Below are 15,678 nucleotides of genomic sequence, written 5' to 3'. Positions count from 1 at the left end.
AAATGAGTTCAGGAACAGCTGGAAATGATGAATTTATGATGATCACAGAAGGAGTAAGAGTAAGCTTTACTTCACTAAAGTGGCTCTGTGGGGCTGTTTCTTGGCAGTGCAGTGATAAGACAGGAGGGAGAAGTATTGGTGAGGCTGATACAAAGCGCTGCACACTCTCGGATGGGAGGGTACCTTATAGCTCTTCTAATCCAACTGCTCAGAAAAGGCTCTGACATTTGCTGTTGTGTTTGTAACACAACAAAATGCCATATACAAAGCATCCAAACAATAGAGGGTTTTTTCTTCATACATTTGACATTCTTGTTTTAGAAAAGGGAGAAAAGGTAAGTAAGCTAAGTAGATTTTAAGATGTCATTACAAAATTAACTTCTGGGGGATGTCACTGGGCCAGATTGGATTCAGTCCATCTCCCTCACCTCTTCCTCTCAAAGGCATGATGCTGGGTTCCTGTAAAATGCTTAAGTGCTTTCTGAATCACCCCAGAAACACTTAACTACACTGATCATAATTGAATACATTATTAATTATTTCTTTGAAAACTGATATTCCATGTTTATCATTAGACGATTCCATTTATCTAACAAAACTCAAAAGCCTACAATGTGTATGACCTGCATGATGGCTGACATCCATTAAAGTGGAAACTATTATATTATCCCATTTTACAGAAGTACAGAAGGTTAAGTATCTTACCTAAAGTCAAACAGCAAAGAGTAAAGCCAAAAAGAAAAACTCAGGCAGTCAGACCACAGAAGCTGCACTCTTAATTCCTTACATAACTTTAAATTAACTAAAAAACTATATTCTTCATCTACTTGGGATCGAAGGCCATTCACTGCATAGGCAGCATATCTGTTTCTCTCTGCAAGCACCTTCCTGATTGCAGGAAAGAATCCCAGTCATATTTAGCCTTCTTTCCATCCCAACACAACCATGGGAAATGTCACACTGATACTCACAGCTCATGCACAAGTTACTTTCTCTGTTGCTGAACAGGGCATTCTGATATGCTCTCCTACTGATAATCACTCCCTAGAGTTAAGGAATTCCACTTTAGGCATGACAGTATGAAGAGTTCTGCAGACCCACTCCTCAGGCAAAACTGGTTAAAACTATTTTTTAAAACATGTTTTAAAGTTTGTGGAAATGTTTCTACCTGTATATAGCAAAGGAAGAAAAATTCATTCACAAAAATCTACTAAAACTCCATAAGAACTATAAGTAGTAGTATTTGAACCAAGACCTACACGCTTCCTCCCATCTCCAGGCTCAGTGAGGTAGACTCCATTCCAGACTGCTGTGGCCAAGAACACAGGACTCCTCCTTCCAGCTCCCAGTCAGAGACTGTTTCCCTGGGACAGGCAAGACAGTGGCATTTCTCACCTTCCCCCAGCCACCATTGATAAAGCTAAGTACCATGTGAATGTGGCCAAGAGTTTGTGAGTACCCTTCTTCTACCCAGCCCCAACTCATAGCACAGAGGCTCTACCTTGGTCACAGTGCTGCTGAGAATACTGTGTCCCCAGTTATGTTTGCCGGGCTCAGTTCCAGGCCAAGAGAGGCAAGTTGAGGTGACCTGGAGCTGCTACTCTTCCCAGTCACCAACCATTCAGCTCCTAAAGCAGGGGTATCCCTCAAAAAGGAGCACACCATTGTCCCTGCCTCCAGCACCAGATCTGTGGCTCACAGATTTTGCCTGAGGGAAGTAGTAAACCATAGAACAGAGAGCTCCAAATCCTTCCCCAAAGAAACAGACATTTGAAATAGGGTATGAAGAAATTCAAGCCTAAGGCTGCTCTCAAAATAGTGGAAGTTATGACAAAAGGCAGCTGGAAGAAGATTGATAGAGTCATTGGAGATACAGAATAAACTGCCAGACAGCTAGTTTACTGTAGAGAAATGGGTGAAAGAGACATCTTACCCTCCTGGGGTAAGAACAAATTGCAAACACCTGACCTCAGAATTTTCCCTTCAAAGGAGCCTGAATTTGATTGGATTAGTCTGTGAAGCGATTTATGCCTCAGGGCATTGTTGAAAACAACAGAGCAATCAGCCAGCAATTAATTGAATTTAATAGCTAAGTGTAGTCAGGAAAAGAGTCAAGGAGAGCCCAGCCAAAACCACAGTCATCCCAGGATGACAGTGAGCACTGCACCCCTGAAGAGCAGCATCAGAGACTTGACACTGTGCGAGGGGTCAGATGGTGAGGGGAAATAGATTTCACTAAAACAATGTGGCCAGTCACTAAACAAGTAAACAAGCAAATAAACATAACAATGCCTGGAGAGACTAGCACTTAGAATTGCTACACTCCATTATCTAAAATGCCCGGTTTCTAAAAAAATTATGATATATGCAAAGAAACAATAAAGTATGACCTTTAGTGCTTTATACAAAGCAGGCACAGAAATTGACTGAAAGTAACCAGATGTTGGACATAAAAAGATTTCAAAGTAGCCATTCTAAATATGCTCAAAAAACAAGGAAACCCTGGTTAAATAGGTAAAAGATATACTGACAATGTTGCATCAAATAGAGAATATCAATTAAAAAAGAGAAATTATTTTTTTAAAAGAATCAAATGAAAATTCTGGAGTTGATAAGCATAATAACTGAAATGAATTCCCTAGAGGGGCTCAACGGCAGATTTGAACTGGCAGAAGAATGAGCAAACTTAGAGATGGATTGATAGAGTTTATGCAATCTGAAGAAAATTTTTAAAAAGAAGAAGAAAGAAAAATGAGCTGAGCATCAGAGAAATGTGGGACACCATTAACTGCACCAACATATGCATAATGGGAGTCCCAGAAGTGGAGTAGAGAAAAGGAGCAGGAAAAATATGTAATCTATACACACCCAGAAAGCACAGTGAACTCCTAGGATAAACACAAAGAGATCCACAAATAGTAAAAATGATGAAAGCTAAAGACAAATCTTGAAATCAGCAAGAGAAAAATGACACATCAACACATCATTTATAAGGAAACTCCAATAAGATGAAGAGGTGAGTTCTCAAAAGGGTTCCTGGAGGCCAGAAGGCAATGGGCTAACATATTTAGAGTATTCAAATAAAAGTCTTTCAAACAAGAATCCTATATCCAGGAGCGCCTGGTAGGCTCAATCAGTTAAATATCTGCCTTTGGCTGAGGTCATGATCTCAGGGTCCTGGGATCTAGCCCTCATTGCTTCTCCCTCTCCCTCTGTTCCTCCCCTCCTGCTCATGCTCATACACTCTCTCTCTCAAATAAGTAAATAAAATCTTAAAAAAGGGGGGGGCGGTGAAATAAAGATACTCCCAGACAAACAAAAGCAAAGATTTTGTTGCTAGCAGACTTGCCTTACAAAAAATACTAAAGGACATTTTTTAGGCTGAAAGCAAATGGCCCAAAACAGTCATTCAAATCCATACTAGAAAATAAAGAGCACTGGTAAAAGTAATTATGTAATTATAAAAGATACCATACATGTGTATTTCTTGTCCTTTCTTCTCTTAACTGATTTTAAACTCAATTGCATAAAACAATATTCATGTAGTGTATTGGTAAGCCTGCAATATATAGAAAAGCAATATATTTGCCAATAACAGCACCAAGGAGGTGGGTGAGAGCAAAATTATTTGGGGCTAAGGAAAGTTTCAGATGGTAACTCTGATTCACAGGAACAAATGCAAAAAATCAGAAATAAAAAAATAAGGTTAATATAACGAAGGCTATACAAATATACTTGCCCTTTATCCTATTAGCTTCTCTCAAAGAAAATAATAAAATATTTAAGAATAACTATAACAAAAGTGAAAAACTTATAACCTAAAAGCTATACAACATTATTATAAGAAATTGAGATCTAAATAAGTGGGAAATCACCCCACATTCATGAATAGGGCGACTTAATATTATTAAGATGGCAATATACCCCAAATTGATCTACATTTTCAGTTTAATTTGTATACCAACAGACTCCCATCTGTCTTTCTCATAAAAATTGATGAGCTGATCCTAAGATTCACAGGGAATTGGAAGGGATCAGAATAGTCAAATCTACCTCAAAAAATAAAACGGTTGGAGGACTCACACTCTCCAATTTCAAAACTTATTACAAAGCAACAGTAATTAAAACAGTGTGATACTGGCATGTAGATAGACACAGAGATCAGTGGAATAAAATTGAGAGTCCAGGGGCACCTGGGCAGCTCAGTCGGTTAAAGTGTCCAACTCTTGATTTCAGCTTGGGTCATGATCTCAGGATTGTGAGATGGAGCCCCGCCTGGAGCTCCATGCTGGGCATGGAGACTGCTTGGGATTCTCTATCTCCCTCTCCCTTAGCCCCTCCCCCCTTTTCTCTCTCTCTCCCTCTCTACAAAAAATTAATTAATTTGAAACTTAAAAAATAAAAAAATAAAGGTGAGAGTCCAGAAATAAACCCCTGTGTTTCTGGCCAACTGACTTTTGAAAAGGGTGCCGAGAACATTCAGTGGGAAAAGAGTAGTCTTTTCAACAAATGGGACAACTGAATAGATACATGCAGAAGGATGCAATAGTATCCTTACCTTATACCATATATGAAAATGAAGACAAAATGGATCAAAGTCCTAAATGTAAAAAATCAAAATAATAAAATTTTAAAAGAAAATATAGGAGCAAATCTGCATGACTTGGGATTTGGTAAGTAATTTTAAGACAGACAACAAAATCATGAGCAACAAAAGAAATAAATAGGTAAATGGGACTTCAAATTTAGAATAGCTGTGCTTCAAAGGACACTATCAAGATGGTGAAAAGACAACCCACAGAATGGAAGAAAAAATTTACAAACCATATATCTGATAGGAACTTGTATCCTGAATATATAAAGAACTCTTATAACTCATTAAGAAAAAGACAAATAACCTAATTTTAAAATCAGAGGCAAAGAGTTTGAATAGATATCTCTCCAAAGAGGATGCTCAAATGGTCAATAAAAGATACTCAACACCATTAGTCCTCAGAGAAATACAAAACAAAACCACAAGAAGACACCATTTCACACCCACTAGGATGGCTACAATCAAAAAGGTGGGTTATAACAAGTGCTCATGAGGATATGGAACCCTCATACTCTGCAGTAGGAATTTAAAGCATCACTTTAGAAAACATTCTGGCACTTTGTCAAATAATTAAATATAAAGTAACCATATGACCCAGCAATTCCACTCCTAGATACATATCTAAGAGAAATGAAACATATGTCCACACAAAAATTTGTACATGAACGTCTACAGTACCATGATTCATAATAGCCAAAAAGGTGAAAACAACCCAATGTCCATCAACCAATGAATGAATAAATAAAATATGGTATAGCCAAACAATGGCATTTTATTTGGCCATGAAAAAGTGAAGTATTGATATAGTCTACAACATGGGTGAATCTTGAAACCCTTATGCTAAATGAAAGAAGCCAGTCCTGGAAGACCATACATTATATGATTCCATTTATATGATATATCCAGAAGAGGCAAATCCATAATGATAGAAAGTAGATTAGTGGTTGCTTAGGACAAGGGAGAGTGGCAATATGGAAAGGTGATAGCCAAAGGGTTTCTTTTTGAGGTGATGAAAATATTCTAAAATTGACTGGTGATAGTTGCAAACATCTGTGACTATACTAAAAAATGAATACTGGGTGAACTCTTTAGTATATAAACTATCTCTCAATAAAGTTACTATTTTTTAATTGAGTAACAGTCCATAAAATATTTGACCAGTACTCCTCAAAACTGCCAACTTCATTAAATGCAAGAAAAGTCTGAGAAACTGTCAAAAAACAGGAGAGACTAAGGAGATATGATGAATAATGTAATGTGGTATCCTGGGTGGGATTCTGGAGCAGAAATGACACATTTGGGGGGAAACTGAGCACATCTACACAAAGTATGCAATTTAACTAATAGCAATGTAATCTACCAATGCTGGTTCTTTATTTGGAGCAGTGTAGTACTGTAAAATGTCAACAAAAGGTGAAACTGGATGAGGAGTATATAGGAAACTCTCTGTACTATCTTTATAACTTTTTGTAAATCAAAAAATATTTTTAGGGGCGCCTGGGTGGCTCGGTCGTTAAGCGTCTGCCTTCGGCTCAGGTCATGGTCCCAGGGTCCTGGGATCGAGCCCTGCATCGGGCTCCCTGCTCGGTGGGAAGCCTGCTTCTCCCTCTCCCGCTTCCCCTGCTTGTGTTCCCTCTCTCACTGTGTCTCTCTCTGTCAAATAAATAAATAAAATCTTTAAAAAATATATTTTTAAATAAAATTTCAAATTTGGGGGAAAAAAGAATCACTACCTTAGGTCAGTGTTTCCCAACGTCTCTTAACTAAAGGGATTAGCTTAAAATGACTGAATTTACTATGACAAACCTTTGTGGAGTGGCCAATGAAAAATTATGTTTTTTAGGGGGAGGCTACTGATGGAAAAGGTGGGGGAAGGCATCACACTGTTGGATATCAGAAGGAAGAGAAGAAGTGGAGAAAAGGTGTGGCAGAAATTGGCACCTAATCCTGGTGGCCAAATTTGAACCTTGCTTACAAACATTTAGGAGGTCAGAGGTCATTCCCCCACCCACCCACCAGATAATCCTTTATAAGTGTTCACTCCTCACAAAACACCAGAGAGGTTACAGACAACCATAGAAATCTTTTCTCCTGATATCTCCCACTCAGCTAGTGTCCTGCAAGTCATATGTACTTTGGGAAATGTTTTAGGACAAAGTCTTACAGGAATATCTTACAAACATAGACTCCATTGCCAAAACAAGAAAATTTTCAGAATGTAGAACTCTAATAAAAACAGCAAGACAAGAATCTGATCAGAATATAGAAAGGAAATCACTTAAAAGACATTTATTAGACATATCCCAAAGTCGGGAACTGGGGATAAGACATAAATGCACTCTCTATTGACCATTGAGAACTCACAATCAAGGTGAGTATCTATGGGATGTAAGGAGGTGAGGGAGATGGTGGTCCAGAAGAGAGACTCAAAAAGAAAATTAAAAAACACACAATACAATGCCAAAGGGCTAATAATAGAAATCTAAGCCAATCTATTGCCCCTCCTATAAACCTCTTTAGTAAATCCAGCTGAAAGAAAGAAAGAAAGAAAGAAAGAAAGAAAGAAAGAAAGAAAGAAAGAAAGAAAGAAAGAAAGAAAGAAGGAAGGAAGGAAGGAAGGAAGGAAGGAAGGAAGGAAGGAAGGAAGGAAGGAAGGAAGGAAGGAAGGAAGGAAAGAAAAAGAAAAAAAGAGCTCGATTCCAGGACCCTGGGATCATGACCTGAGCCGAAGGCAGATGCATAACTGACTGAGCCACCCAGGTGCCCCTTGCTTAACCTCTTAAAACCATAATTTCACAATTTGAAAAACAGGGATTAAAAGTGTATTTCCCTGAGGAGTTATGTGATTAGATGACATAATGCATGTCAAAGTCTTAGCGTGGCTGAGAGATACGCAGTTAATTCTCAATGAGTGTTAGTCAGGATCTATGCTCTTCGTGTCTCCCCTATGTTCTGTACAACCTTGGATGGGTTTTCTTTTTCTTTTTCCTTCCTTCCTTCCTTCCTTCCTTCCTTCCTTCCTTCCTTCCTTCCTTCCTTCCTTCCTTCCTTCCTTCCTTCCTTCCTTCTCTCTCTCTCTCTCTCTGTGTCAAATGAATAAATAAAATCTTTTTTAAAAAATAAAATAAAATACAAACTAAAAAGGTTAAGTGACTTGCCCAAGGACACACAAACTGGAAATATTGGAGTGCAGTCTTTCCCCAGATTCATGTGCTTAAACTCTACAGAACAGTGCCTGGGCAAAGGGATGAGAGCTCAAAAAAGTCCTCAGCTTATACTGGAGTATCCTTCTACCTCTAGTTATCAATGCTGAGTTCAGTTTTCAGTGGGAAAAGCACAGGACATCAGTGCTGGGGAGCAAACTAGAAAGCATTTTGTCTGACCCTCTCAGTTTATGGATGAAAAATCCAAAACCCAAGATGTTCAGTGGCTTATTCAAGATCATATGACTTTGCAAGTTTGGTAAAAACATCTCAAGTCTCATAAACATTTTTAAACTTGGACTCAGCCTACATGGCCCAATCCACTGAGGACACGATTACTTCCGCACTTTAAAATGAAATTTTGCACAGGGGGGGGAAGAAAAAAAAAAGATCTAAGTCCTTCATTCTTAAATTCATCCTCAAAAATAGGGTCAGCTTCAGCTGATGAAGAAAGATGGAAATAGGAGGAAAAGAGAAATGGTAAATGCACAGGTGTTTGCCCCAGTCCAGGGAGACCCTGCTCCTCTGCAAGAGGAAGGAGAAAGGAGCCTCAGTTCCAAGTTAGCACTTCCCACGCCAGATATTGATCCAGGGAGACAGTGACACAGCAGAATGAATAACTGTATACTCAGAGCCATTATTGCCTCAGAATAACATATGCACCCAACTAGTGTGTATTTTAAGGTGGGCTGGGGGTGGGGGTGTGGGGTGAGGGGTTAGTGCATATCATTTCCCAATGATAGTGACAGAAGAGGAAAAAATGTTATCTTGAACAATTGCAAGGAGTTGGAGAAGTTTATTTGTTTGTTAGAGCTGGGAAATCGTAACTCCTTTGGGCAGAGGTCTTTTGGTTGCATTATTGGATGGATCTTCTAGTTAGGCACATATATGAATGCTGTAGGTTCTGAACATATTATACACAATATGTAGAAACAGTCCCATTTATAGTAATGCATGGAATTGTCTTGGCTCTATTTCCCGTGCCAGAAGATGTTGTAACCAAAGTAGGAGTAAGCATGGCACCTGAGACACGTTCTAAGATCTGTCATTCAGCTTGGTATCACCCAGATATTTGGGGAGAGTAGGGTCTTATTCAACCCAGACCTCAAATCTCTCCATCTTATCCCATCATCCCCATTCTCAGATCAAAGCTTGCTCTCCTACTTGTCATTTTTGCCTGTTGCTAATGTGGTTTCACATAACATAAATCTGAATATATGAATTTTAAGAAATTATATATGAGGTGTGAATATCTTTACATAGATGGAATCCACTTGAAGAATCCTTTTATAAAATCACATTTTCTTACATTTACTGATGAGAATTTCATGATAGATTCTCTTTCTTAAACCTCTTTAGTATATCCATTATGTACCCCAATTCAGAAATATATGACTTTACAAAAGCATGTATGTTGTGTAAATTGCATGTCGCCCCTTTATTGAGGTGGGGCTATTGGAAGAAGTTGTTGGATTGGATGCTGTTTAGGGGTGACATTATCTGGGGATCTAGATATTGCTAGCAACAGTCCTCAGCTTTATTGGACTGTCCCTCCACCTCGGGTTGTTAATGCTGAGTTCAGTTTTCAGTGGGAAAAGCACAGGACATAGCGCTGGGAAGCAAACTAGAAAGCATTTTGTCTAACCCTCTCCATTTATGGATAAAGAATCCAAAACCCAAGATGTTCAGTGGCTTATTCAAGATCATATGACTTTGCAAGTTTAGTAAGCATCCCAAGTCTCATAAACATTTTAAACTTGGACTCAGCCTACATGGCCCAATCCACTGAGGATGTCAGCCGCATGAAGTGACTACAGTAATTTCTTTCCCCTCTACTGCCCTAAAGGACATTGAATACTGTTACCCTGAAAAAATTAGAGTTTCAGGGGCTGGTACAGGTTTCGCGCGGTCTGAATTTTATAAAACTTGGAAGACCCTTTGAGAAAAAAATGCTATTGTACAAATAAAAAATTAAGTACAAATAGAAAAGATTATAAATTTAGAATGAGGAAGTAAAACAGCTCATTTTAAAGACAGGATAAATACCACATATATAACAAGTACCCCCCAAAGTAGTATTTTTTTAAAAAGGTTTATTTATTTATTATTTGAGGTGGGGAGGGGCAAAGGGAAAGGGAGAGAAAGTCTCAAGCATACTCCTTGCTGAGCACAGAGCCCGATGCAGGGTTCCATTTAATGACCCTGAGATCATGACCTGAGCCAAAACCAAGAGTTGGATGCTCAACCGACTGTACCACCCGGGTGCCTCAGTAATATTTTTATTAATTAACTTTCTGACATGCCTCTATAATACTTTTTCCTCTACATTTTGGGCTGCTTGTTCTTTGATGACTTCTTCACATGACAATGATTTTGTCATATCTTTCTTACAGAGAAAGCAGAAGGATAATTCAGTTTTCCCTCTAACTTGGCAGATCAAAATTTGCCTGTTATTATTGATAGTTTAGGAAAGTTTTTTCAGTTCCAAACCTCATTCTTGGTATTGTTATATAAACTACTAAGGTAGTTGTCAAATTTGGGGAAACCTTTATCAAGTTTCTTTCATACATATGAGATACAGGATTTGGAAGAATTTCTATGAACTAGCTTCTGGCTGGGCACATCTGAAATGTTTTTACTCCCTGTATACATATGAACTTCCAATCTTAGGCATACTATTGGGATACTATCGGAACCACCGTTAGCCCAGTGAAGAGGGAACCCGTACTTTACAGGATTACACGCCTCTCCTCCTTTTGTGTCCCTCTACACAGAACAAGGAGTCTATGGGGTCAAGGATAAATGTAGACTCAAAACCTGTGCCTCCCTTCTTGAACACATTCCAAATATATGGGACCTACTTAAGCCTCTTCCTGAGATTTGTCCTTCCAAGGGAAGATGATGCTCCCAGTGTTAACATTCCTTGGCCAACCTCAGAGCCATAGACAGAGCCCACGCAAATGAGAGACCCTAAAGCTTAAACTTCACTAGCTTTGTAGCAAATCCACCTCTACAAGGCACCCAGAGTCTCTGTAATGATGGTTATTTCATCTGGTCCCCAACCCAATCTGGAAATTACTCCACTCAACAAAAGTACAGTCTATGAAAACCTCACTGCCACCTTAACATGGCAACCATGAAGGGGAAGCAGACAGAAAAAGCTCAGAGAGATAAAGATATATATGCATCTGAACACAGTGAACTCTTCCTGGGTGATATTTAAGTGGCAGCAGACATCCTACCTGTCTGCCCTCTTGAACCACCATAGCTCCATCTTGACATCCCCCCAAGGGCAGCCCCATTGCTGTGTGGGGCCTCTACTCTTCCCATCTTGGAAAAAGTTAGACAACTTGTCCCTAACCCTTCCACAGTATATTCCTCCTTCTCAACCCCATAAGGCAACACATCAGGTACAAATCCTTCCTCAACCCCTCACAGCCAAAGATACTGACAAGGTGACCTCCTCTGGACACAGTTAATGGATGACTGACCTCCATTGTCCTCGTGCATTATGCATTGAAGTGAGGTAGGAAAAAGACTGTGGGATAGCAGTGGCCAAGGATTGTCCACACTATCCTAAAATGAAAAACTTTTTAAGACTAAGGGGATCCCTCAGTGGGGTACTCATTTGCCAAGCAGCCACTCTCTCACTTTCTTCCCTTTCTAATCCCATGGCCCCTGTGCCCATGCTCTCTTCCAACCACCACTGCATCTGCCCAGAGGACATCCCTGCTGATGAACAGGGCAAATCCTCTTCAAAAAAGGCCCTGGGCAACCCTAGGCAAACCAACAAAGTGGTTTAAGACTTTCTCCAGCTTCCACCCCTCAGCCCCTTGTCCATCTTGTCTTCCCTGATGTCTTCAGGAGTTCTGGCTCTCTCCCCTGACACTCCGAGGTCCAACTTATGGGAACTGCTTTTCACATTCAGGTATATGAGATTAATAGCACCCCCTGCCTTAAGCATATGTCTTTAAACAGAGGTCAAGGTCTTACGCAAAAGATGTGAGGTCAATGAGCTTTAATAAAATGCCTAATATGTATTTAAGAAAAACTTCCAAGCGTCTTAAAATAGGGCATTGTAGTTAATCATCCGAACCCCCTGTAGTGGGAAGAAATAAAGAAACCAAGAGCTTTGGAGGTAGTTAGCCAGGGTGGAGGGGGAACCTGGGAGGGGGGCTAGGTGACTTGTCACAAAGGTCAAAGAGTAGCAATAGGAACAAGCTGTCACTTGTTCTATCTAGCTGGCTCCTCCCCTCATGCATGCACACACACACACACACACACACACCACACACACACACACACACACAGCATAAATGCTTTGGGGAAGGGGGGAGTTCCCGACATGGAGCCTAAGTCCAAGCCTCTCAATTTGTATTCCCTGCACTGTAAGGGGCAGCCAAGTACAGGAGGGGGGTTGGGAGGGGCATCTAGAAGGAGAAGGACAAATTTAAAAGGAAAGATTTACGAGGCCATGAAGATGTTTCTCCCAGACTCCTGAGTGCAGGAGTATGACTTATTTATTTTATTTTCATTTGTAACCAAAACCTTCCCCTGACTCCCATTGGCCCCAGCTGAGAGGAGAGAGAGGGCCAGCCGTCAGGCGTTGATCACCGGGCCAACGGGAGACAGTGTGGTGTGATGCTGACGCAGCCCACTGACAGGCCAGCCAGAGGCCCAGGGGAGCAGCTCTGAGCCGAGCAGCCAGAGCAGGCAGGTAGGGAGCTGACAGCTGGGGAATTGCTAAGAGGCGCCAGGCTTGGGGGGGCGGGGGGGGGCGGGGACAGACTGGTGAAACTGTGGACTCAGAGAAGGTGCAATTCTGTGATGCACAAACGCTGTTGTTTACCCGCTTCCCGTTGAGTCTTCTCCATTTCCCTGGCTTCGTCAGGCTTCGCTGTGCAAATCTCCTCTTTCCCTTCCCCCACCCACATGATCACAGGTCAACCCCACCCCATCTCTGTTCCCTAACATCTCCCTCCCCCACTCCTTTTGGGAGAAGGAAGGGAGCATATGAATACACATTAATAACATCAAAATCTCACTTCGTGATCAGCCAGAAAGGGACAGTCTCTGCTGTCCTCAAGGCAACCTATGGAATTGGGATCTGCAGGGCTCAAAGAAAGGACAGGCTGGGGACTTAGGGGCTGTCTGTGCTGGGGGATCATGCACCCGGTGTGCAAAGGCACAAGGTGCACAAGCTATGGAAGACCTTGAGGACTGCCCGGTCCACATGCCCTGGACAGAGACAGCCCAGGGCAAAGGGGAACCATGTCCCCAGAATGGAGTTCTCTTTTAAGTGAAGAAATTGGGAGGGCAAGGAGGAGCAAAGCTTCGAGCCTGTGGGTAAGTCCTGAACCATCTTCAGAACAGTGACCCCGATATTTGCACTTACTGCCCATTTATTGAGATCGTAGAACCCTTTGCAAAGGCCTCCCGTGTGGGAAAATCCATCATCCTTTTCACGCAAACACAACAAACAAAACTCTGCTAATCAAGTTGTATGTAGTCTTCTTGCCCTGCGACTTTTCTGGATGATGCTGAAAACAAAGTAAAACCCCTGCTGACCTCTCCCTTGTCACCGCACATAACCACACCATCCTCTTGCACTAGACAAGGCAATATCACAATTTTCACTTATTAAACGAATAGACAGACACTGCCAAGCTGACAGCTGGAGTACTCAGACTGACGTGAACCACTGGTGATGCTCAGCAGTCCCAGACTACATGCTCCCTGGGCCTGAAGGCCCATGGGTCTCTGCCCCTCCACCTCCTCACTGGATGAGAGGTTATATCATCCCCAGTCTAGAGATGGAACAACAAAGGCCCGCTTCAGTGGATGTGATTCCGTGTTGTATCATCTGAGGGCCTGATATCATGAGCCACCATTATGAAGCGGGGTTCACTCCATCACAGGAGTGGGAGCCTCACAGCTTAGGTTCTAGCCCCAACTCTGACACCTGCTTTGTATGGAAGTACACAGGTCCAGGATTCAGAAGTTCTGAATTCTAAGCTTAGAATCACAACTTAGCAATCATGTTAATCATATCACTTAAAATCCTTCTGCGGCTCCCTGTTGTCCTTATAATAAAATCATTACCGTGATATTCGAGCCCCTGCATGATCTGACTTTTGCCCATCTCTCTGACGCCCATCTCATACCTCTGTCTCTCTCACACTCTACTCCTTAGCCACATCAGCTTTCTTTCTGTTCTTGAAGTCACCAGGCATGTTTATACCTCATTGTCTTTCTATCTGTTGTTCCCTCTACTTATGAGATCCTAAAAGTGCCTGGAGTCCACTAATCATTTGACCTTCCACAAATATCTAGTTAATCAATGGGTAGGTTAAGCATATTTTGTATAGAACAACAATAAAACAATGGCACCCCATAAAAAAAGGTTGTGGGGGCGCCTGGGTGCCTCAGTCGGTTAAGCAGCTGCCTTCAGGTCAGGTCATGATCCCAGGGTCCTGCAATTGAGCCCCACGTCGGGTTCCCTGCTCAGTGGAGAGCCTGCTTCTCCCTCTCCCTCTGCCTGCCTCTCTGCCTACTTGTGCTCTCTCTCTATCTCTCTGTCAAATAAATAAATAAAATCTTTGGAGGGGGGGAAAGGTTGTGGAGGGGGAAGAATTTGAAATTTGATATTTTTTTAATCTAGTCATCATGAGGAAAAATAGGATTCTCATTTGTTCATTAATTCATTCATTTAGCAGGAATTTATGCTACTTGAATACCATCTGCCCCTCCTAACTCAAATTCAAGTTCCATAAAGGCAGGAACTTTATCTTAGTCACCACATAGAAGGTACTTGAGAAGTGCCTACTAAATGAATAATGAATTCATGAACAAATGAATGAATGAAATCTCAGTTTAATCACTTCACATCTTTGAGCCTCAGTTTTCTTATCTTTAAAGTATGACTAACAATAACATTCTTCTTTGCTTCAAAGTAGTGGCAAGAATCTAAAATAAAATATGCATTTGAGACCTAGTTTCCTAAAATACAGAGCCTGAGGCAGGGATTAAGTACTGGTGCTTTATTTGGAAGGTACAATCTCAAGGCATTGAAAGTGAAGGCAAAAGGAAAAGAGACAAAAAGAATAGACAAAAAGATGAAAAGTTGATGAACTGCCACATTGACCACTGCTTCATGTGAAGCCACAAAGGGGTACCACCAATCACTTGGCAAGAGCGTCCACAGGAGCACCCAGAACATCTTCTATGGATAAACAATACCTTGAAGCAATTCATCAGGGAAGGATGGAACATTGGCCAGTATTTACCCATTGGAGAACTTAATGCCCCACACTTCCAGACTGTCTCATCTGACCATCCCCAAACCCCCACCCTTGAAAGCACTCAGAAAGTCTACTCCTATGTCCTTTAGCATGGTATTTCGTGCAAGTCTGGAAGTGGCTGGAAGAGCCAGAGTCTCCAGGCTTATAGCAGGTTGACTACAAGTAGTGAAACTCTGCAGTCCCACATAAAATCTCTCTGCTTCACAAGGGGCAGCTTCTTCATAATATGCAGCTGGGGGAGAATGAGGATGAGAGAATGCAATGAGGATGAGGGGATACACATAAGGCATTTTTTATAAAATATCTGAAGATGATTTGAAAACTGTAAAGCCCCCAAACAATGAAAAGTGATATTGTTTCATTGGTCTTTTTTTTTTTTTAATTCAAGTATGTTTCCACCTCATAGTTTTTGCACTTGTATAAGTTTGATAAGCTTTCAACTGACTGCACAGATGAAAAGAAGTCTTCCTATGTCCACTGTTATTGTTGAAACAACACCTCTCTGAAGTAAGCCACTTCATCTCTTCATAAAAATCCTTCTATCCAAAATAGACACATAAATAGATTCGGTTAAAGTGGA

Source organism: Callorhinus ursinus, unplaced genomic scaffold (assembly GCF_003265705.2).
Source record: "Callorhinus ursinus isolate GAN/ISIS: 27379988/994484 unplaced genomic scaffold, GSC_fseal_2.0 scaffold2, whole genome shotgun sequence".
Lineage (NCBI taxonomy): Eukaryota > Metazoa > Chordata > Mammalia > Carnivora > Otariidae > Callorhinus > Callorhinus ursinus.
The sequence above is the reverse complement of the archived record's forward strand: the minus strand, read 5'-3'. Positions refer to the sequence as shown.